Source organism: Globicephala melas, chromosome 4 (assembly GCF_963455315.2).
Source record: "Globicephala melas chromosome 4, mGloMel1.2, whole genome shotgun sequence".
NCBI classification, from domain to species: Eukaryota; Metazoa; Chordata; class Mammalia; order Artiodactyla; family Delphinidae; genus Globicephala; species Globicephala melas.
The window spans coordinates 27,186,389-27,209,622 of NC_083317.1; the positions used below are offsets into that span (position 1 = coordinate 27,186,389).

Sequence of the window (23,234 nt, forward strand, 5' to 3'; positions counted from 1 at the left end):
GAAGGGAATCAGGAAACTGGAGAATGTGAGCAAAGAATGTATTAGGTTATGTACACAAGAAACAGAACAATAACAACAGAGCTATGAAATCAAATGTATATGTTATGTATTTACACGGTGATATAATTTGATACCCATATGGGCCCCTAGTGATTCTAAAATAGTTTACCTACGCCAATTTCTTATTGCCAATAATATTTCTCAGAAATAACTCTTTTCAACATTTATATAAGTCACAGAGGTCTATTTTATGAGAACACATAATCAGGCAAAATAAAGTGTTACATAAAATGGAAAAAAAGTTACGGTTTGTTTTTTAGTAGTGTGTTAATGAGCTTCAGCAGAGCAATTCTTTTATCATGGCTTAAAATTAAACAGATACAAGTATAGCTGCTGATTTATATTCCCCTTATTTGACGTTTTATACATATGCAATATTATTTTTAAGCTCATTCGTATTCATGTGACTTGGATTGCAATTTAAAGTCTGGAAGGTTTGATTTCATTAAGCATTTTTGCCTCAATCAAAACGTCTGTATACACATGAATATTTCAAAACCAGTACCCATTTCTTTTAAGATTTTCAGTGTTGCATTAAGTATAATGGCAAGGAAAATGTGCATGGTGTCTAACATAAAATTTTGTGAACAGGTTTATTGAAAAAGCTGGACTTGGTAGGGACTGAAGTCCAAAATAAACCAACTTTATTTTTTTAGCCAATGTCTTTCATTCATGCTACTCTGAATATACATGCTTTCTTCCTGAAAAACAGTCTTGGGAAGAGCCACAGATATTGTAGACAACTTCCTGCATTAAACTTTACAGAGCAGTCTAATACTTTCATCTCTTCTAGCTGGGCTTAACTCAGGCTCAGAAATTGCTGTGGTAGAGAAAAGAGGGAAGGGTATATATAGTTACTTCTTTCCAGAATTCACACCTTGAGCTCCTTTTCCCCACTCACTATGCTGGCCCATGGTTAGGGAAGAGAAGTGGAAGAGAACTTAAGGTGCAGACAGTATCTTTTTAAATTAGTACAGTTGTAACTTGTGTTGGTGCCACTTCTCACAGGCTGTTTTTCTGGGTTCCTGTGGTCAGTGACTACCCCTTTAAAGATGAAATGGTCAGGTTACTTTCTCTAGTGTCCAGTCTGAGGGTCTAAAATATTTATTTAGAATCTGTGGGCCATCATATAAGTTAAATTTCTGAAAATTATAATGGGTTTGTTAGTGAAGTAAAGAGTTCTCAGTATTAGAAATACTCAAATATAATTTGAAAGACTATTTGCCTTTAGGTAATGATTAGACTAGATGATATTTAAGGCCTTTCCAAGTCTAAGCTGCTATGATTCTACAAACTACACAGGAACTGACTGAATGACCATGGATGAATTGGATGATAGTAAAATTCTGAATCTGTTTGCATTAAAAATTAAGATGGTGTTATAAGACTATTACAGTTTGGAATAAGGCAGAGATGAGAAGAAGAGGCAGCTGATATTTATTAAGATTCTACTCTACCACTGACAGTGAAAGTTTTTTAGCATTTTCTCATTTGAGATTTTTGCAGTCTGGCAATAAAGCTTTTTTATTTTCTACTTGAGGAAACTGAGGCTCAGAGAAATTGAATTACTTGAGAGTCTATAGCTAGTAAGTGGTAGTGCTAGAATTGGATCTGTCCACCCACAAGCAGTCTGACACTGAAACTGATGTTCTTTTCACCAAACCAAGCTGTCTCCAAACTCAAAATTTCCTAGCTGCATGGGAATGATATTTTTACCCCAAAATTATCTAAAATTAAAGGTCATGCTAATACTACTACCACTCAATATTTAATGACATTATTAGCCATAGTAAAATTCCAAAACGGATTTAGCAACATTCAGGAAAATGTTTAAAACTTCAGAGGTATCTTCTCTTATAAGGAAAATCTAACAGTTTCTTTAGATACACATCACGTGATTCTAAATTCAAGTTTTCAACATCAAGCACCTGGAACTGAATTTGGCTGATATTAAAGCCACAGTGATAGAACACTAGTGAAGGTAAAATAACATGTGAGGACTCTGGGTGAGGGCAGATTGGTGAATTGATCGTGTGATAGCTGAAGGAAGAAGTAGAATAGAAGAAAATTTTCAATTGTTCAGCATAGCTATTCCATGTTCTTTTGAAAATGTATAACTAAGCAAATGGACTTGAGCAAATGTCACCAAGATGGTGATAGAGCTTGAATGATCCAAGAGTCTTCTATAAAATAATAGAGGAATTTATTTAAAATACAACTTAAAATATAAAATTCCAAATTACCTGAATAGATAACACATTTCTAATCTTGCAGAACTAAAACCTGCCTTAAGCTTCAAGCTCCTGACACCAACTTGAACCCATTGGACATATATGAAGTGACTTCCAACAATGCCTTTAGGAAATGCGTGTCAGTAATGAGGCATTTTTAAAGCATTAGTTATAGATAAAGAACTGAAAAATAAGCACAACAGTTAAAGAACTTCTTAAAACAAAAAAGAATTTCAACAGTTTTCTAGCTTCTTTTGTGTGCTTCAAAACTAGGTATTTCCCTCCAAAACTGTAGCTTACTCTCCTTTTGTTACAGAAAATCCATGCTGCTACTATTTACCTATTCTATTAGGTTTTCTCCCACTTTTTGGCTAAGGCCTACAAAAGAAACTTTAGTGGATTTATTCCTATACTTTAGTTGAAAGTTGAATTTTATTAAAATATTTCTTATAGTTTTCTGTAGCAAACTTTTTAAAGAAATACCAACAACAAATAAAATATTTTACCATCATTATTAATTTCTGGAAGGTAATATTTAGTTCCATTTATGACAGAATGCTCCCCAAACAGAATCTGCCATATTTTTAATGTCAATATAAATACTAAAAGAAACTTCAATTTTCAGCCCTTTCCACACGAGACTAAAGGTCAAAATTTCTGGGAAAGATAAATGCCCTTAGTGTCTCTGATAAACAGAAACAGGAAATAATAAAACATTCTATGGTGAATCATATTTGAAAATACTTGACTAAGAAAAGCCAAAACCATATAGCACACACACATAGAAGCCTTTCACTTTTCTCTGAAATAATGCAAGTTAAAAAATGATATCCATGTCTAAGTAAAAACCATTTACTACTAAATATTTTTCAGATTCCTAAAAGTGCATGCAAAAACATTGTTTGACCTTCATATTAAATAGAACATATACTAGCAAAAATTATGGAAGCCATCAAGTTAACATGTCAAGGAATAAAGTTTTGGTAATATTTTGTATATTTGTAAAACTAAGCACCAATTATCTGCAGATGGCATGCCTTTAGCGCAGCTGGAACTGCAAGGACCACAGTATTGATAGCTACCACGAGATACTTCTCATAGTATTAATCAAGATCATTTTTCAAATGCCATCTTGACAAGCTGAATTTATTCCTCCTCAATGTTCATCAAAATTTATTGAATAGGGGGCTTCCCTGGTGGCGCAGTGGTTGAGAGTCCGCCTGCCAATGTAGGGGACACGGGTTCGTGCCCCGGTCCGAGAAGATCCCGCATGCCGTGGAGCGGCTGGGCCCGTGAGCCATAGCCGCTGAGCCTGCGCGTCCGGAGCCTGTGCTCCGCAACGGGAGAGGCCACGACAGTGAGAGGCCCGCGTACCGCAAAAAAAAAAAAAAAAAAAAATATTGAATAGGAAAAAGCATATTTATCTTATAGAAGTTCTAGTTAACGTCTACATTTTCAAATGAAATCAAACAGTAATTATGTAATCCAAGTTTAGAAATTTTAAGTTAATAATTCATAAAGAAAAAAAATCTTATACTTAATAGTCATTTTATTTCTGAGATACGAATTAATGATTTCTATATCATCACACTGATAGACTGCTCAAGATATTGGTATGTGACCATCTTCTGGCCATGATACAAAACAGAAAGGTTTTTTTTTGAAAGTTAAAATTTTATATATGAAATGAGTGAGATAAAGATAAATTTCGATCACAGATGACAAGAACCACTAGTAAAAAAAAGTGAAGAAAAATATTTGTTGTTGTTAATTATTGTTTATTATTGCTGTTTATTTAGTTTGAAAATCTTCAAAATGTAAAAACTAGTCTTATGACTGCCAGATTGTTTAAAAATCACAGAAATCTTAAGACATACACTGTCTAAAGCAACACTGTCCAACAGAACTCTCTGATATGATGGAAATATTCTACAATTCTTCATGAAATTGAAATAGTCAAAAGCCTCATCTGGTTATTAAAAATCTGAAGTGTGTAGAATACAAATGAGAAGCTGAATTTTACATTTTATTTTATTTTAATCAGGTTAAATTTGAATAGTCACATTAGGCTAGTGTAAAAGCATGGGTTATAAAGCTCTCTGCTCACGTCCCTCTGCTTCCATATCTCTAGTATTTCCCAGAAAGTGTGGTCTGAAAGAGGAAAAATGTGATAACTCCAGAACAGCACATCACAGTTGCAGATAACCCTGACATGGCTCAAGATAACCATAGAAAAATAAATTACAATCAGCCCTAGGAAGGACCAAAATAAAGAGGAACTTAGCATGTTTGAGTGCTCTAAAAATGCTTCTCTGCCCACCCACCCCATATCCCCTCACCCCAGAAAGAAAAAACAAAAACAAAAACATGTCAGACTCTTCAAAACCTCTGAGGCCTGAAACTCATGAGCAATTTCAGGATCAACACACTGGAAGTGCCTTTCCTTTCCGCCGACATAGTTGGGAGGTCGAAATTCTTCAATTTGTTCTTCCATGAAAATAGACTATCATTATCTCCAGTTGAACACTGTCAACTTTGCCTGTGTATCCTTTAGTATCTTCTCTTCCCCACAGTTAAAAGTCAATGACTTCTGACGTTGGCCTTCATTTTTCTTTTTTTTTTTTTTTTGGCTTTTTAAATATTATCTCCCTGTCAATCTTATCTACTCTCACAGCATTCACTGTTAACTCTACGTAGATATTTCTCCCTAATCTCAATTTCCACTCCTGCTCAGTCCAGAGCGTAGTCCAGGATTTCCAGCTAAGAGTTACACATTTCACCCTGAATGCCTCAGCACCAGTTCCAATTCAAGACATTTCAAATTGAACCTTTCCTCCTTCCAAAAACAACAACAATAGCAACAAAAAAACCTTTCTTAGTCTCTGCCCTATTTCACTAATAATTCCAGTCAGCCATGATCAAAATTCTTAACCTTTGACTCATTCTTTTCATGCTTAAAATCCAAGGCATCAAAGTGGTTAAATTAAAGAACTCAGATTCACAAGAGAGCAGAGTTGGATTTCACCTCTGGCTCCACCATTTACTGTCTGCATAACTTGAGTATATTATCTAAATTGTCCAAACTTTAATTTTTTTATCACAAAGATGGAACTAATATAAATAACTATCATTATTAGTTCTAAGTAGTTTATGTCTATTAACACATTTAGTCTTTACAACTCTACGAGGTTGATACTGTCATTATTTCTTTTCTATAGATGAGAAAACTGAAACACAGAGTTAAATAAATTGCCAAAAGCCACAACAGTAAGTGGCTGGGATTCAATCCTAGACATTCTGGCTCCGAGACTGTAACCACCGTACACACTGTCTTCCTGATAATAACAACTTATCTCAAAGTGTTCTTGTGAGGATAAAATTAGATCAAGTCTCTGAAATACTTGTCAATATCAGCTGCTATTATCATCATAAATTTCTAGACCAAAGTCAGAGGTAACCTTTCCTCTATATGACCTCCTGTAGCACTTATTCTTGGCACACATGGCTTATATACTGCCTTGTACTGTAGCACTTGACAATCATGTCTTATTACATCATGTAGATTATAAACTGTTTGAAGCTAAGGATAAAAATCATCCCATGATTTATAAATATTAGTAGAATTAAAATATGTCAATGTATGTCATTTTAAAATTGATTTTATAACCTTATCCATATCACAGTTTCTTAGATCCTAGTCTTAATTATCCTCTAGTTTATGGAAGTGTTACTTACTCTGACAATTAATGCTTCTCCAATCTTTGAGACCTGCTCCTGAGCCCACCCTCCCTAGATCGAAGTATTTCCTAGCCCTGTTCACTTGCGGCTGAATCCAGCCTATTCCCATATCCTTCTTCATTCTATACCTCAGCCTGGTCTCAGCTTCCCAGCATGCCCAGTCTCATCTGTCTGTACTAGTTCTAGAATATGCTTGAGGCCACAGGGCTTAAACACAGACGCCAGGCTCAAAGGTTATACCCACAGTCACCTGGACTGCACACTAGGAACTTGTGTGGAGCTAATAGGAAACACTGGGTCGGAATGTTGTTTCCTGTCATTGCCAAACAGGTATTTTGAGAAAATCAACAGGGAGGAGCTAAACTCTTAAATGTTAAGTACATTGCTTATTAAAAATTAATACTCAAAATTATCAAAAACTGTTGACATGAAAAGTTATTTCCAATATGTTAAAATGTTAATTACAGAAGAATTCAATTGATGTATCTAAAAATGTATATATGCATAGAAAAATGTAGGAAAATTTATATATCAAAATGTGCATAGTTTATATTCAAAACTGGGATTGTGAATAATTTCTCTTATTTCTTATTTATCTGCATTTTCCATTTTTCACAATAAACATTTACCATTCAGGCAACAAATATATTATTTAAAAACCTATTGAGTGACAATACGCTCCTTTACCCTTGTTATTGTCCCAGTGCCATATAATTAGCAAACTACCTAGTAGTATTTTACATCGTCAGTAATCTGAAGAAATAAATTTTACTTGCATGTTTTATTCCTTAAGATCTTTCCTAATGTCCATTTTTCAAGCTAATCTTTTACTCTTTTTTTTTCTTTCTGGCATCAGCTACACAGATGGTTGATGATTTATACAGCTGCTTTAAATGTATTCTATATTTCAAGGACAGTTTTTGTTCAATTTTTAGTTAACTATACATCTTTCTTAGGCGGCCAAGTTTTGCTGGTCCCTGGAGTTGTTACCTAAAACAAGTTTGCTATACAGGTGCAGGTTTTTCACACTATCCATCTGGAAAATATAGTACTCTAAAAGCAAGTTAAGTCATTTGGGTTTTACATAGGTCTTTTTAAAGAACAAAGTTGCCATTTCCTTTGGGGGAATAATAAACTTTAAAGTGGCATATAGCAATTAACAAAACAAAGGGCATGCTCTCTATACACCAATACTAAAAAAATAATTCTAACCCTGTAAAGAGAATGAAAATAAATATAATAAACTTTTATACAATAAATGTGGTCTTAAACCATTGCTCTGTAGTAATGTTATATTAACACAGCAATCCAATTATACAATGTTTCCACATAAAACCAAACCAATCTGTTTTCTAAAGTGAAGTAAGGCTAACGATCAGAGTTTTAGCTCAGAGCACTGACCAAACATGGATAATTTCAGAAGGAGCCATGGGAGTAAATATCTACATACACCTCCACAAAGCAAAATGTTGGTAAATAGAAACAAAAAATCTACTGAAATTTAGGTAACTGGAATAGGAAGACAATTAATGGACTGTATAAACAAATTTGTATGAGGAAAATATATGTGCATAGAAAAAATTTAAAAAGGAGGTATGAAAAATTGTGTAAGCATGGTTAAGTCTCTCCATGGTGGCATTGTAAGAGGTATGCAGTTCAACTCCTGCTACCAGATTTATTACTGATACTCTTTAAGACTTAAGGATAAAAATTATTCTATCTAAATTTCTACAGAAATTTAGAGTATCTGCCCCATAGGAACGTCAAAACTGAGGCTGCTGAAGAAAAGAATGGCCATCATCAAAAAACCTACAAACAATAAATGCTGGAGAGGGTGTGGAGAAAAGGGAACTCTCCTGCATTGTTGGTAGGAATGTAAATTGATACAGCCACTATGGAGAACAGTATGGAGGTTCCTTAAAAAACTAAAAATAGAACTACCATATGACCCAGCACTCCCACTACTGGGCATATACCCTGAGAAAACCATAATTCAAAAAGAGTCATGTACCACAATGTTCATTGCAGCTCTATTTACAATAGCCAGGACACGGAAGCAACCTAAGTGTCCATCGACAGATGAATGGATAAACAAGATGTGGCACATATATACAATGGAATATTACTAAGCCATAAAAAGAAATGATATTGAGTTATTTGTAGTGACGTGGATGGACCTAGAGTCTGTCATACAGAGTGAGGTAAATCAGAAAGAGAAAAACAAATACCATATGCTAACACATATATATGGAATCTAAAAAAAAAAAAAAAAAAAAAGGTTCTGATGAACCTAGGGGCAGGACAGGAATAAAGATGCAGATGTAGAGAAAGGACTTGAGGACATGGGGAGGGGGAAGGGTAAGCTTGGACGAAGTGAGAAAGTGGCATGGACACATGTACACTACCAAATGTAAAATAGCTAGCTAGTGGGAAGCAGCTGCATAGCACAGGGAGATCAGCTGGGTACTTTGTGACCACCTAGAGGGGTGAGATAGGGAGGCTCAAGAGGGAGGAGATATGGGGATATATGTATATGTTCAGCTGATTCACTTTGTTGTACAGCAGAAACTAACACAACATTGTAAAGCAATTATACTCCAATAAAGATGTTAAGAAAAAAGTATGACTATCAATTGACTTGAGCACCTATGTCCAAGAATTTCTGACTGAAGACACTGTAAGTTGTGGATTAATGTATTCTTCGTCACCATTTTTTTTTCTTGAATAAACACATGGATTAAGAATCCAATATGATGAAAGCGTAAGATGTCCAATACTTGATCCATGCCTAACTCTGCAATATGCAGCAAGGCATGAAGGAAGGGGCTGGACTTGGACTTCGTGTCATTACTTTGTGACTTTGCCCGTCACAATCTCTGTTTTAGGATTTTTAAACTTTTTGTCATAGGAATTTTGGATGGGTTGATGTGAAGGTGAAGTCACATATGAAAGTGTTTGGTAAGCTGAAAATGCTTGTATAGACTATTTTGGTGATACTATTATTAATTCTCTTTCTCTAATAGTACTGGGGGGTGTGGGAAAGGGCAGGTGTGACCCTCTAGCATTTATACTAGTTTCTAATCTATTTTAACATATTTGTATGGTCGTAAAGCTCAATTTTATGCCTCCATACTCCACATATTTATAGAACAGTGTTTAGTTGAAATTTTGTTATTTATATCAAATTTATAACTTTACATCTTGAAAGCTCAAGCAACAACAACAATCACAACAGAGAAAAACCAATGATAACCACCCATGATTGAGAACTTACTCTGTGTCTAAGACGATGATAGGTACCTTTAATTCTCCTGTAATTCCCACAATGACCAATTTTATAAAGAGGAAACTAAGACACTGAGTGCTAATTAACATTGCCTGAGGGGATACAGATAGATGCTTGCTTACCTTACTTTCCACATTTCTTTTTGTGTGTGATTATATTCACTCTAATTCTTTATCCTAGCAGACTAAAGAAGCTTGACTTTTGTAGACAAACCTAACAGTAATTCGCCAAATCACTTGCTTTTTAAAAAAACTTAAGATGTGGCAAACATAAATTCCCATGCAAGTTTAGGAGTACAGGTATGAGGCCAGACTAATTATTTTTCTTTTTTGATTAATTGTATGGTCCCTAAAAAATATTTTTATGCAGTATGATGCCTGGGAGTTTGATAGCCTTTTCTAGAATTTTTTTATTGTGCTAAAATCAACATAATATTATAGAATTTGACATTTTAAATATACAGTTCAGTGGCATTAAGTATATTCACATTGTTGTGCAACCAACACCACTGCATATCTCCAGACCTTTTCCATCATCCCAAACTGAAACTCTGTAACCATTAAACAATAACTCCCCATTTCCTCATTCCTCCAGCCACTAGTAACCACTGTCTACTTTGTCTTTATTTATGTATTTGACTATCTTAGATACCTCATACGATTGGAATCATACAATATCTGTCCTTCTGTGTCTGGCTTATTTCACTTAGCATAGGAAATAAGGATCCTCCGTGCTATAGTATGTATCAGAATTTCATTCCTTTCTAAGTCTATTCCAGCATATGCATATACACATTTTGTTTTTCCACACATTCATCAATGAACATTTGGATTGCTTCCACATTTTAGCTATTGTGAATAATGCTGCTGTGAACATAGGTAAACAAATACCTGTTCAAGTTCCTGCTTTCAATTCTTTTGAAAACATGTTGTATGCTTGTAACATATTCTTGTATCCAGAATATGTTAACCTTTTTTTTTTTTTTTCTACAACAGAAAAATGGTATTGCATCTTTGGGGAATAGAATTCAGTAATCCCCTGATCTTTTTATATAACATCCACTTGAATTTCATCATCCAATAAATACAGTCTAATAATTTTATTCTTTAACTGCATTAGGCAGTCCACACTGAATAGATTACACTGGCTTACATTCTTCTTGCCACTGTCTTTGCAACTTAGAACATTAGTCTTTAAACTCCATGGTAATAGAAATTATTTTCATTATAAAACTGGATTTATAACTCATCTTTTCTATACATTAAAAGGTTGAAAAGATTTCAAATTCTCAAATTTTAGAGAAAGGGAATTTTCAGGAAGAAAATTAAAATACATTACCTCTCGCTTGATAGCATATATAAATCAACACCTGTTAACATCAATTTAAGTTAATAACATCTGACTCTAACTTAAAATTTTAAATTTTTAAATTCTTTACATGCTTCTCTGAAGTTTACCAACAATACTTTATAAAAGCCAAAATAAATAAACTTCAGGCAATCCTAAAACCTGAGGGTCAAAATTAGGAAATATCTACTTGTATAAGCAATGACACTAGCTTTGCTCAAAAGAAAGTAGAACTGTTTTCAATCCAAATGGATAGAAGTTATTGTCCTTTTATCCAATCACAATGCTAAAATCTTCTTATTTTTGGAGCAAAACTTTATAAATATGAATTATTTACCACATATTATAATTTGGCATACAACTAAGGAATGTAACATACCTTATTAAATCATGTAAAATATTTATAGCATAAGAAAGACATGACAGAGAATTCAAATACGTAAAATATGATTTGCTCTAATAACTTAGAAAACAATAGGTATTTTCATGGCCTATTTTCCCCACAATAGGCTTATAATATTATTACATTTAAATTAAATATTAAATCTTTGCCCTTTTTGTCCTCACAGTTTATGTATATGTGCCACATGATATGAATTTGATGTTGAATAAAAGTACATTACCCAGATAAATAAACTGTGGTACATCCAGTCAATAGACTATTATTCAGTGCTAAACAGAAATGAGCTATGAAGCCATAAAAAAAATATATATATATATACATATTTCTCTGTGTAAGAGGCCTATCTGAAAAGGTTGCATACTGTATGACTCCAACTACATATATGACATTCTGGAAAAGACAAAACTATGGAGACAAAAAAGAGATCAATGATTTCCAAGGAGTTAAGGTGGAGTACTGAGGACTTTTAGGATAGTGAAATGATTCTGTATGATATTATAATGGTGGATTCAGGTCATTATACATTTGTCCAAACCTAGAGAATGCACGGCACCAAGAGTAAACACTAATATAAACTATGGGCTTTGTCTTATAATGATGTGGCAATGGAGGCACAACAGCAAATGTACCATTCTGATGTGGGAATGGAAAATGGGGGGGCTATGCATGTGTGAGGGTCGGGGGCATATGGGAACTTTCTATACCTTCCTCTCAATTTTTCTGTGAACCTAAAACTGCTCTAAAAAATAAATGCATTACCTTCCATTCTAGGCTTGGCTCCAGGTAATACAAAAAGGCAAAGGTAAATAATCCCAATACTTCTTTATCTAGAGCAATTCTTTCTGTTTACCATACTCAACTGGATTTCCTTACAGAATAATTCACGAATTTATTTTATCCTTGGATGAAACCTCAAGATAACACCTTTCACAGATTTATATCAGGCTTCTTTTACGGAAATTTCAAAGTTCTCTTTTTATTGAATTAAACTTTTTAGGGTGTGAATATATTCAGGTGTCCATAAATGTACTCTCTGATACTTGTTGCTGATACTAACATTTATTGGCCACTGGGTGCTAGACATTATGTTACATAATTTATATATTTAGTTTTTCTGTTTTTTTTTTAAATTGAAGTATAGTTGATTTACAATATTGCATAGGTTTCAGGAGTACAGCATAGTAATTCAGGTGTTTTTTTTTTTTTGCAGATTATATTCCATTATAGGTTATTACATGATACTGAATATAATTCCTTGTGCTATACAGTAGATCCTTATTGTCTATCCATCTATATTCAAAACAGAAACAGACTCACATATGTAGAAAACAAACTTATTGTTACCACAGGGGGATGGGAGATTATAGGATTAATAGATACAAACTACTATACATAAAATAGTTAAGCAATATTTGGTGTTAACTGTATAAAATTGTCGGATGCTTGTTTTTTATCTATAAAAATGGCAATTTCATATGGCTCATTATGAGATTATTTTTTAGCTCATTTATTCCTTATGAGCACCATGGGGTGCTAGTATGAATGCTTTTTATTTTACAGATGGTGAATGGAGGCTTAGAGATGTGTCTCGCCCAAGGTTACATACATAGTAGGTAAGCAACAATGTCAAGAAATGAATCTGGCAATTTGACTCTTTAGGTTGTTGAATGAGCTGCTCTACTACATTGTAACAAGATAATACACAGTGAAGTATACTCTGTGGGGAACTTGCTTCATTTCTGAACTCTTCCCCTTTGAGAAACTACTCAATGGCTATCACTGCTCAAAGTATAGCCTGATCGTAAACAGCAAGGTGGGCATCACCTGAGGGCTGTTAGAAACGCAGAATTTCAGGCCCTACCCCCAGGCCAACAGAGTCTGAATCTGCGTTGTAACAAGATTCCCAGATGCTTTGGTATGTACCTTAAAGTTTGAGAAGAGCAAATCTCAACTGTATTCATTTTCAAGACTTAATGAGCATATGCAATTAATTTACATTTCAATAGGTAAAATTAAAATAAGTGTACAAGTAATAAAAATGCCTTGGTTCAGATGACCTCACTGCATTCAGTGAGAAATAACATTTTATATTTAATTTTGGTTCCAAAATGAATCTTACAGATGCATGCGTCCCTACCCACCATTTTTTCTCCCCACAAACCTCTTTAACTTATTCAGTGAATAGGAGTCTATTATGTTTCAATATCCATGAGACTGTGTCTTCCAGTTTGCTATTTTACTTCTTAGGATATAGACAAATCACAAACAGTGGCCTTCCCTTTCCTCCTAGAACTTTAGGATTTACACATGACAGGTACTATTTCTTCCCACTAGGTGGCAGCAACGGCAACTTAATAATACATTGTATAAAGCGACTGCAAGCTTGCCACACGCACAGCAGACAGTGACTCTTTGTGTTAGGGTTTCGGGCATTGCTGGGCTTAATATAGGGAGCAATGACTTAGTGACAAATTTGAGAATACTTTTCTCTATTGATGTCTATGTTTAAATTTCGTTATGTTTGTTTTTCAAGATTAAAAGCAGTCTTGTTTGCATAACTCTTACCCCAGCTATAAGAATCAGCTATTATGAATGATTTCTACAGCTAAGTGTTTGAAAATAGACAGGTGGTTGCTAAAATAAGATACTTTGTTAGCATAACTGTCAATAACTCATTTTACTCTTCTAGTTTTTAAGGAGTTTTGATCTATTTTTTTCTCTATCAAAGACTATGTGTGTATAATTTTTAAATGCAGAAATTCAAGATTTTCATGAGAAATCACATATTGGGTTGATAGATTCATATTTTACTAAGTTTTTTGCTACTGAATATTTGAAGAACATCATATGCAAATACCATATTATGAAGTGAAACAATAACAGCAAGGAGAAAAAATGGGTTTATAGTAAAATGATAATAGGATTTTATAAATGCAATTCTATTGGCATTTTATTTAGTGTTTAAATATGACTTCTTGCATTCAGAATGTTTTCACATAAATATTTAACAATTATCTTAAGGAAAGGAAGGATTTCATTAATCAAAAGATAAAGTCCCTAATATGTATAAAATGGATAATTAATAAGAACCTGCTGTATAAAAAAATAAATAAAATTCTAAACTTCAAAAAAAAAAAGATAAAGTCCTTTGGGGATACAATTATGCAGCCTCATTTTAGTCCTGATGCTTCAAGGAAGTAGATGTACAACAGATCTTACTATTCTTCAGACTTGTCCTGTAATGATCTGTGTTAAACTGCAAGTGCTAGCCCAGTGCTTCTCTAAGTAACTGTGGTGAAGAGCCAGACAGCTGTTTTTCCCAAATAGTCATGGATAATAAAATGAGTATCTGGGAAAATTAAATTATAAAACATTAAAACATGCATATGCTATTATTTGAGTCAACAGACACAAAATACTTCTGTCAAATCTTTATAAAAATTTCTAATGCTTACTATCAATTCTTATATGTTTTCTGATTAGTATTAGACAGTTCTGATAGGCAAAGGGCCTGCCCAGTGGCGCACTTTGCATAGAGTCCTGCTCTAGATTGCTTCCTTGCTTCCTCACAGAGTGAAGCTGCATCTACTGGGAGTTAGTTAGGTTTTACGCAACCCCACATAGTGAAAAACAAGACTAGTCAGATATATCCTTGAAAATTCCTGAGGAACGGGCCTGTTTGAAGACCAAACTGGGATCTCCATAAGAGTCTTACAAAGGCAGGATTTTTAATTTTTCTTTTTAAATTTGGTTCCTTTGGTCATCCAGACTACTATAGTTGGTTCCCATTTAGGTACTATGTAGTATGAAAAAAAATCTTCTATTTAAACACTGGATGTACACACAGCCCAAGATGGGTGCTCAGGATCTGATGCTTCCTGTCACAGAGGCTAATTCTTTTCTTGCAGCTGGCGCTCACTTGAGCCTTTGCCTTCTTTCTCTGTATATCCCTCTCCCACCACTACTCTGCCCTTTTTTTCCCCAGATTGAGTACTGATGACCAAACTCTCTTCCAGGGCCAGATCTAGAGGTTAAACAATGGCAACTTATACTGTTAGCAAGAAAAGCAGAACCCTTGTCTTTGCTTGCACAATCTAACAGCTTCTAGACATCAACTGAGCTATGTATGCTTACTTGGTAGCAGGATGAAAAGACACACAAACAGCTTTCTATGGTGACTCTTTCAGAAGGTACTTTGGTGCTAGGCCAAAGGCAAATAGATCAGAACTTATGTTTTTATGTCTGAGATCTCAACTCTGTTTAGATATTGTCCTATTAACTTTCTAAAGACCAGTAATTTAATTTCAAGATCATTCCATAAAGATTTATGAAGGAATACTATGTAAATATTGATACATATATTTTGAGGGGTTTGACATATGTCACACTAACTTTTGCAACATACGTTTTATAGTTAAAATACAAAGTGAGCTCAGTGTCAACTTTTATTAGTTAATCATATGTAAGTTAGCTGAAACCAGATTGAATTTCACCATTAGACTATTTCAGATCTGGCCTTAGGTATGCAAATTTATATATCATTAAATCGGAAATGTTTACTAAAAGACATACTCCTAGCGTTAGTTTATATTTCTGAGCATTACTAATATCTTTTATGATTTTATATGTTCCATGTTTTTTTCCTCTAGTTTAATGTACAAAATGTGGACTATATTGCAATTATCCAGTTTATTTACACACCAGGATAGGTAAATATACCTAAGTTTCTAAAGTATATAAATTGGGTTGCCAGACCTAGATCAGAAAACTAAAACATTTTATCTGTACCAGCATTTCTCCATTTGGCTTATTGGCCTGTTTTGTTTGTTTATTTTGTTACCATATCAAAGGTGTAGGTCTTAAAATATCACTCAGTGAGTGTTTGAAACTCAAGTTAAAATTAGCACTATTCATCATGTTTCCAGTTTAAAACAAACAAACAACCAAAGCCCACCCAAAGAACAAAACAAAAAAATTACGCACCAAAAATTTAAAAACCACACAAAACAGATTTGTGTACCCTTTGTTAAAAAGCAGTCCTCAGGAAACTAAAGAACTAATAAGTTGAAGAAGAAACAAAAATATTATTTTTGATACTATGCTTCTCTCCACATACTAAGCCTTGGATTTTAACGTGTACAGCTAATGTTATGCAGGTTGTGTATGTATGTGTGTCATCTATATCAATTTAGGCCAAGTAGTGAAAAAAATTATACAAAACATCAATACACAGAAGACAGTCATATCTAAGAATTAACTGGTGCTCAAAAAAGTCAGCTTAGAATGAATGTACATATTTAGGTTTTCAGATGATATTTTCATAAAAGTTTAAGACTTAATTTTTAAAATGTAAATAGAAATAATGCAAGCAGGTTTATTTTAGCTGTTATTTTAAAAAATGAGGTTTTAGTTATAATTTACGAGGTAAATTCAAAATGAATATAAAGTATTGGATGTTATACATATTATTCTTAAACAATTCTGTGTGGTATAGTACACCCCAAAATCCTTTCTGTTTGATTCTAGTGAGGAATAGAGGGTCATACTTGTAAAAACATTGGAGGGAACTATCATTTTCCCTAAGGGCATCTATTATGCCTTTTGATCATGCCAGTAATGATGATGATGACAAAGAGGATGAAGATAAGAGTATTTACATACAACTTACTGTATGCCAATATTGTTTTAAAGATTTTACAAATATTATTCTATTCTATTATGAATACGAAATACAGTGTAAATCAAACATTATGGTATTCAGATCATTCTGTTTAAAAGCACCAAGTGGATATAAGTCCACTCTTTCGAAGTACTGTAAGTGTTTAAATGATTTCCCACCCTTCGCTCAGGCTATTCTTCACAGAGCAAAGCACACTCTTAAAAATGTAAGTCAATTCACATCTCTGATCAAAACAGCTTCCCATTTGACTAGAAGAAAACCCCAATATTCTTAACATGGCCAACAAGAGCTTACAAGACTTTGCCCCATCCCATTGGCCTCATTGGTATTGCTCAAATATGTGCTCTCTCCTTGGAGATAGTGCTCTCCAAAAACAATCCTCTTTCCTTGGGAACTTAATTCTGACTCTTCCCTCTGCCTGAGATGCTGTTTCCCAGAAAACTTATGGTAAGCGTACTCCGTCACTTTTTCAAGTCTCTCCTCAGATGCTACCAACTCAGAAAAACCTTCCCCAACCTAAAATAGAAGATATCCTCTCCCTGACCTCCCACCCAACTTTATTTTTCTTCCCATTATTTGACACTATCAAAAACAGTATAACATTTTTTTTATTTGGTTGTTGGTTTAATGCCTGCCCCCCTTCTGCCTCATCACTACCACTAGAATGTAAAAGCTATGCTTGCCTGAACTTGTGTTCACTACTGTAACTCTACCATTTAGAAGATTACCTAGTGCATAGTAAGTGCTCAGTAAACATTGATGGATTGAATTGAATCACTCTTATCAAGTTTCTCTTCACAGTCGGCTGGGCTTAAACTGCCTGACCCACACTGTTAGCTCCAAATCTAGGCTCAATGATGAACACACACTCACACACACAACACACCCTTACGTAGAGACTTTTAAAAACTTGTTAGTTAAGAAACTTCTTAAATGCACATTCTAGCTTTGTAATGCTGTTGTGTTAGTATTTAAATTTTGTAAAATAAAAATATCTTTTCTACACAAAATTTAAGGGGGCAAAGTCAGATGCACCTATCAGCATGGTGAGTATACTATATCAGTATAATATATAAAAATAAATAAGTATATAATAGACATAACATCAGTATAACATCAGTATCATCAGCAGATATGTAATGTATAAAAATGATGAATATATATGACATGTATTATGATATTTTATATGATATATATATATATAGCTTTCTGATGACCTGTGCCATTCTAAACAAAATTGCTAATTGTGTTTTATATAAGTAAAGTTATTTACTCTCAGATATTATTATGTTTTTTTAAATTTATGTTCATTTATATAAGTCCATGGCTTAATTTATTTTTGCTCTCTTCATTATGCCTAATCTTGATATAAAGAGAATCCTGAATTTAAACCACCGATGGAAGTTAGTAAAATTAGCAAATCCATTCCCTAACTCATTTCTTTCTACTGAAACATGGTTTTATATTGTGATTTTTTTTTTTTTCATCAAATGTAGTGTCTGAAGAATGCAACCATTACATCATAGCAAAGCAGCATGTATTCTGCTTTGGGGATCATATATTGTTGGAGATGGATAACACCAGATCACATGTACAATAAATCAGTTCAAGAACTCATTGTTTACTGAATAACTATTCGCTTCTTAAATCTTGATATCCTGCTCTAATATAGGCCTCAAGTCATTTTCATTTGGCTATCTGTTTTGGAGTTAAAATATCAGTGAGATTTGCCATTTATGGCAGTATCTATGCCTTCTAATCTAGGGCTGTGATAGAAGGAGGACACTAAACATCCAGATTTTTATTTTCTTTAACTAAAAGTTAGTGCACCATAATATGGAATATTACATATATTAACTTAAAGGGACAACTTTGAAAAAACAAGCTAAAGAGCAATGTTCTTGGTAGTTTGTTTATAAAAACAAACAATAAAAGAAAAAATAAACCTTTCTGATAAAAAAGACATAAAAATGTGCATCTGTGCTTTCTGAGCGTGGGGAAGCTCACAGGAGTGAGGTAGAGGAACACACACCAGCTTTGGCATTGGCTACCCCAGGGACAGGAGGGAGACCGAGAAGTGGAAAGGGTTAGCAACTTTCTCTTACATGAATCTGTTTTGAGTTTTACTACATATTGCTTTTACAATTATCTATCTGTATAATTATATAGATTTAAATATTTATATATACTTACATAATTTACTTATATATACTTATATAATTTATTTAAATCAATTATATATTATTATATACTTACATAATATATAATTACATACCTGTAAATATATGATGATATATTATTATATATCTCTATGCGTGTGTATTTGTATGTGAATACACACATATATGTATATTTTAATTCACAAGTCGTTTTTAATTTAACATTATTTTCCTGTGTTTTATTCCTGAGGCTATCTTTATTCAGTATTTTTTTGTATCAGCTATCTTTGGGTAGTAAGTGTTATAAGCAAAAAAGTATATCTTAATGTCAGGAGAGGAAGTAAATCTGTTGCATTAAAATAGCACTTCATTAAAGTATTGGTTGATAATTCTTCCAGAACAGAAATTTTTATTTATTCTAATGAATCATGAGAAAAGGCAAAATAATTCCTCCAGTCCATTGCATATGATGTATGTCCATTTCAGAAGAAAATATGTGGCTGATCAAAATAGTTTATTAAAACATGAAACATTAAGATTCATAGCTTGAAACAGCAATGGTAATATATAAATATTAGATGTAAGTGTATTACTAACAAGGCTCATGTAATTCAATAAAACAAAGAAAGCGTTCTTATCATACCTATTTCATTTGGTTTAATAAGTAGATCTGTCTGACAAAAGTTTAAATCCAGCATAAACATTACTTTCAGTACAGCAAAAAAAAAAAAAAAACAAAACAGAATATATTATTGTTACTGTCAAAATATGGAGTTCATAAGTATTTGCACCAAAAGGAAAAACCGTTTAAGGGAAAAAAGAATATTGAATTAGAAGGGAAATACTTTTGTTGACTTTTCTCAAAAACAGGACTGCACTGAAACTTGCCAAATCCAAAAATTACTGACCAGCAGAGTTTAGTTAAAAAATATTTTGGCTTCACAGAAAAATATACTTTAAGGTCTAGGGGTTCTTGTCACATTCTATGCCCTACACTAGTGTACAAAATTAGAAGGAAAAAAGTCATCACATATGGTATGATATGTTATAGTACAATATTAAAATGATATGTCTTTCAACTTACTGTTATTTCTGAGTCATCCCTTTACAATGGCATTTTAATGATCAATAACCTGAAAGGAAAATGAATAAAGGAGGATATGGTCATCATTAAAACTTCCCATGAACTTTGCTAAGATAGCACAATTTAAATGTTCTCACCAAAGAATAAATAAATAAATATGAGATAAATATGTGAAGAGATGGATGTGTTTATCAACTAGATGGGGAAATCCTACAGTGTATACACATATCAAATCATCATGATGTATATCTTAAATATCTTATAATTTTATGTCAATTATACCTCAACAAAACTGAAATTTAAAAAATTTCCCTGAACTAACATACGAAGTGTTCAATTTACACTTATTTAAAAAAATCTTAAAGCCAAAATGTCTTTTTATAAATGGGAGTTTAAAAAATTTAAATATTGCAGTTTACATGCTGTCAACTGGAACCACCTTCCCTATAGAAAAGTAGTCATCCTCTTGGATTCCATAAAAATTACTGCACAATAACAATATCAATAATATCAATAAAGTACGTTGCTAGGAATAATCAATCCAATTCATTGTAGGTCTGCTTAAATGCATGTCTTCCTAGGTACTAGTTTGTGAATGTCTTTACATATTTCAATACAGAAACTATAACATTCAATAGTGTGCAGTCAAAGTGTGCTTTAGCTCATCTGGATATACCCACAATGTTAAATAATGTTTAAACATTAATCATTAAAATGTTTTTTATTAAATAAATAAATAAATAAATTTGGAAATGTACGACTTCCAAACATCAAAATTCACAGGGATTAAAGTTAGCAAAAATATTAAACAGGTCCAGCCAAAGTTAAGTTTACATAAATTGACTTTGAAGTCAAATTGTGCTCTTGCTATTTTTATTGTTATAGTTGTTTCCAAAATACCACAAATATTTTAGAGACAAAAGATTGTCATATGGGTGAACCTGCAAAACACCACCAATTAACTTGTTTAATATTTCTAATTCTATACTAAAAATGTTTTTTTGAATCACAGGGGTTATTAGTAGAATGCTACATTTTAAATACAGTTTTATTTTTAAATGTTAATATTAAAATATATCATCAAAAATAAGTCTAATGTCTAAAAGTTTAATATTTAAAACTATTCTAAGTTTTTTAGAAGTGTTTTAAAATAAGTCATTTTATATGTTCTATTTACAATTAATTTTCTTACCAATATTATTTGCTGTCCTAGGCATCCAGAAATTATTTATCCATAGCAGTAACTAAAATAATTTGAAATGAGCTGAAGATTTTGGAAAACATATGCTTACATAAGATAAGGTTTTACAGGCTATATTTCAACTCTGTGAGAATCTACAGTATTAACATGATTGATGGGCTAGTCCAGTTTTTCAAACAGCAGAATATTCATGTAGGCTGTAGAAAGAATGCTTTCCACCTTTGACCTAGTTCATTCATAGTTGGCAAAATATTTGGAAACTAAAACATTAAGGAGGCTAGTCTCCTTTCCAGACCATGAGCATGCAGAAAGAAGGCAGCAGAATCTAAATTTATAACCCAATATTTCAAGATTTTCATATTAAGTCAATGTAGTCTATTTTTTGTTTAAAAAACTCTACACAATATGTAAACAGTTTAATTATATATTTTTCATTTAAATAACTACAAATAATTCTTAATCTGTTTGGAACCAAGATGAATAACAAAAATATTGGGAAAGTCTAACGTAAACTATTAAAAATCATGTACTAATAGATTTACATTTGTTAAGTAAAATACTGTACGCTTCTGGTCAGTTTTATGTTTTTTGTACTCTTAGTAGAACATGGGGGGAAAAACTAAAATCCATAATTAATTCTATTGGTGCCTGTAATTTACTTTAAAATGCTCCAGTAAGTATGGTATGAAGTACATTAGTTTGCCTTTAATTTACAAACTAGAAAAATTAGTTAAGATTTGAAGAATTCTAGTTAGGGAATCACTCTCAAGTTGGTTAAGATTTAAAGTGTCTAATCTATAGTTTGCACTCCAGGGGTAACTGTGACAAATGCTTGGAATTTCCAAATATTGCTCTGTGAAATTATACGTGGGGGGTTGGTGATTTACGGAAAGTTTTGACAATTTTTCACTGGTGAGACAATGGTGATCAAGATGTATGACTGACTAGAACTGGGTAATCATCTCCTCATTGTGAGCAAAGTATGAAAGTGCCAGTATAAGGCCAAGAGGCTAAAATCTTTGACACCCTAGATTTAGAATCCTATTTAATTTGTTACCCATCCCTTAACTTAGAAGGTGACTCCTTCACCTGGGTACTACTACAAGGCTCATTCTCCTGACACCAGAATATGTTGTGTCGTGCATCAGCGAACTTTTCCTACTGTGTGCTGGATGACATGCTGAAAAGGACAAGGGGAAACCACCCCCAGATTATTGGAACGGGCTGTTTGATGGATTTTGTACCTGACTGTTAATAAAAGTGTGTACATTTGCAGAAATTGGTTTGTAACTTACTTTGGTTTTTGTTTGTTTTTTAAATAAACTCCGTGGTATCATAGTTATAAGAGAAGAGATGTATACTGGCAAAAATCCCTGACAATTGTTGAAGAATAAATTAGCTTAAGTCAATTCACAATATCAGCCTATTGAATGGGAGATAACTCATGCCCAAATAACTCAGTTCTGCTAGAGAAAGTAGATTGTGCTGCAGTAATCAATCCCCATCCTAGTGGCTTAAAATTGCAAAGTTGCATTTCCCATTCACACTGTGCTATTGCAGGTTAGCAGATGAGCTTCTGCTAATTGTAGTAACTCAGGTAAGTAGGATAACAGGGCAGCCTCCATCTCAAGTACAGGGAAAGATACGAGAAGGATAAAGGAACACTGGCTATTAAATGTTCTGGCACTAAGTATAATACTTATTGGCCTCTACTCCTTTTCTGTGCACACTTAAATCACAAGAGGTTTAGGAAATGCAATACAATTCTGTTATGTGCCCAGAACAAGGGAGGATCAGAAATATTTAACAACCCTTTAAAATTACCACAGCAATTCAATATCTACCATTGAAACCAAGTTTTTGTCTGAATAGTATATCCTAAAGCTGCAGTATATCCTAAAATTACACTTTTTGAAAGAAAAAAGAAGGAATGATTAAATTTAGTTTTGCTATTAAGTTGCTTAACTAATGATTTAATCTTTATGATTGAAATCAATTCTATTCTAATCTAAGCAACCTAGAATATGAGTGGGCAGGTTTAACTA

At 33.1% G+C, this 23,234-nt stretch overlaps 1 long non-coding RNA gene across 4 annotated transcripts in view; it reads right to left on the reverse strand.

Annotated features, from left to right (window-relative positions):
* LOC115864267 (uncharacterized) overlaps window positions 1–23,234 on the reverse strand; it is a 481,059-nt gene that overhangs the window by 228,670 nt on the left and 229,155 nt on the right. For 3 of the 4 annotated variants that reach the window (XR_009563675.1, XR_009563673.1, XR_009563674.1), the window contains exon 4: window positions 19,989–20,037. The exons of the other annotated variant lie outside the window; for it this stretch is intronic. This is a non-coding gene — a long non-coding RNA (uncharacterized lncRNA). The remainder of the gene's footprint in view (window positions 1–19,988; window positions 20,038–23,234) is intronic. 4 annotated transcript variants of the gene reach the window in all.